Source organism: Eleutherodactylus coqui, chromosome 7 (genome assembly GCF_035609145.1).
Source record: "Eleutherodactylus coqui strain aEleCoq1 chromosome 7, aEleCoq1.hap1, whole genome shotgun sequence".
In the NCBI taxonomy this organism is placed as follows: Eukaryota; Metazoa; Chordata; class Amphibia; order Anura; family Eleutherodactylidae; genus Eleutherodactylus; species Eleutherodactylus coqui.
Genome location: NC_089843.1, coordinates 197,332,061 through 197,334,547, shown reverse-complemented (window position 1 = coordinate 197,334,547; position 2,487 = coordinate 197,332,061). Strand labels below are relative to the sequence as shown.

Sequence of the window (2,487 nt, the reverse complement as noted above, 5' to 3'; positions counted from 1 at the left end):
TAGGTACGAACTATAGAGTGCGGCTGCCATATGAACTGGTGTGTGTGTGTTGTTTTGCTTCCAGTTGTACCTGTGCTGTGCACACTCTGGCAGACGCAGCTGCTCAGTGGATACAATGTTGCGAGCAGACGGGCTGAGTGTCAATCAAAGTGCTTGGGTGGTGGTAGCAGCAGCCGCCGCCGCCACAGCTGCGCTGCACCTCTTGCTCGTCGGTTTTGTTTTTCTGCTTTTGGAAACTGTTGTAGGAAAGGGGGTGCACCGGTCCTGGAGGTACTGCAATACCAGGTCAATGCGTGGAGTGGACAGAGCAAGCTCTTTTTCCAGCTCCCTGTTCTAAAAATCCATTTAATATATGGTCCCCAGATAGGGGACGTATCAGATATTAAACTGATAAGAACAGATTTTTTTTTAAGTTAACATCCCCAACTAGTGGGGTGACTTTATTGAAACAACAAGAGTTTTACAAATTCAACGCACATTAAGAACATTTTAAAACGTAAAATGTTCTAAAACAAAAACTCTTTAAAATACAAATACATACAAATAAAATGGGCACTTGGTGGCATCACAATATGGAACTCCACTCGCTTAAAAGCCATTTTCTGGATAAAATCGGAAAGTTCTTTTTATCTATTATAAAATAATCGTACATCTCACTAAAACAAATAGATAAAACGTCCTGCACTGTTAAAATATCATGTTTAAACAGTAAAATGTTTCGGGCCTTCCATAGAGCTGCCTTCACGCAGTTGATGGTCTTCCATGCCATTATCCTCTCGGTCCATGTGGGGCACTCCAGGCATCCGTACAGCACGGTCTCCATCTTTAGCTCTTTAATCCGGGTGATTTTACGTAGAAGAGGGCTTATTTTAGTCCATATAAGTTGGGTGAAGTAGCAGGTCCACATCAGGTGTTGTATCGTCTCGTCATCGCGGCATCCTGGTCTTGGGCATGCAGCAGAGTTGGTCAGCCCTCTTCGATGCTGGAATGCCCGACATGGAAGACACTCGTGAACGCAGCTCCAGGCAAGGTCCTTCTGGGAATTAAAAAGAGAAATATCATTCACCATTCTCCATATTTGTTTAGTTTTTTCTTCATTAAAATTCCCTGCAGGCGCCATAAAACCACTTTCCTTTATGTCTTTGTATGTTTTTTTACTATTTAAAAGATATTGCACGGTCTTACCACTCAAATCATATAGAAATCACCATTTTTGCTAAAATCTTGTACTCGTCTGTCAGGTTAAAAGAATAGGGGGAATTTAAAACTGTGGAAAACCACCTATGTCTACGCATAAAATAACCTGTGTTAAAACGGACAAAGTAAGACCAATAATGACTCTTAAAAACAGCATTCAAACACATACTAAAAAACTTAGTTAAAAGAAAAGCCTTAAAATCAGGGAAATCCTTCCCCCCCATGGCTTTGGGTTTTAAAACTATTTCTCGTCTAAGTTTTTCCATTTTGGAGTTCCATAAGAAAGTGAAGCATGCTTTTGTGATTTTCTTTAGCAGCCGGTCTGGAGGGGGAAACACCAAACTGAGGTATAGTAAAATCTGTAAAATAATCATCTTCGTAATTAAAACCTTCCCCTCCAGCGTCAGCTGCCGCATGCTCCACATACACAGTTTTTGGTTTATTTTTTGTGCCACCAAGTCCCAACTGGTAAAACCATTGTTTGCCTCATTAAAGGAGACACCTAAAATCTGCACTGATTCAGAAACAGGAACAGGAATGTCCGATAAAAGCATATCTCCTATATTTAAAATGTTGCTTTTATTAAAATTTACCTTAAAACCGGAGGAGCAACAAAAATACTGAATTTGCCTCAAGGTTTTCTGAATTGAGAGGGTGTCCCTGCACAGCACAGCGACATCATCCATGTACCCCACTACTTCGGCCTCGATACCCCCCCCCCACCCGGTAGGGGGGTTCCACGAACTTGCTTGTCTTTTCTTATGGCGCATAAAAGAGGCTCCAGTGCACAGATAAAAAGTAGTGGGGACAAGGGAAACCCCTGCTTCACCCCGGATTTTAAAAGGACATCCTGCGTCTTAAAACCGTTTACTAAAATCTTGCTGGTGCAGTTATCATAAAAGGCTCTTAGAGACAGTAAAAAGCCTTCTGGTATACCCATCTTCTCTAAAACCTTAAAAAGATAAAAATGCGACACTCTGTCGAAGGCCTTCTCGAAATCTATGGATAAAATGGCCATTTTGCCATGCCTCGACTTCGTGTCGCTGATGCAGTCTTTTAAAAGGTTAAGATTTTCATGTATGGCCCTCCCAGGGACGCCACAGACTTGATTGGTATGTATAATTTTATGTATAATTTCTTTAAGTCTGTTGGCGCAGATTTTAGCCATGATCTTATAATCGGCGTTTAGAAGGGTGATGGGTCTCCAGTTTTTTATATCAGTCTTATCCCCTTTCTTGTATAACAGAGACACCTCACCCTTCCGCCATGACCCTGGGAGGCTCTTGGAAT

General features: G+C 41.7%; 1 non-coding gene across 1 annotated transcript; it reads right to left on the bottom strand.

Annotated features, from left to right (window-relative positions):
• Positions 1-248: 248 nt before the first annotated feature.
• On the bottom strand, positions 249-434 carry LOC136574016 (U2 spliceosomal RNA). The gene has a single exon (XR_010786193.1). It is a non-coding gene; the product is annotated as a U2 spliceosomal RNA (small nuclear RNA).
• Between the last annotated feature and the right edge of the window lie 2,053 nt (positions 435-2,487).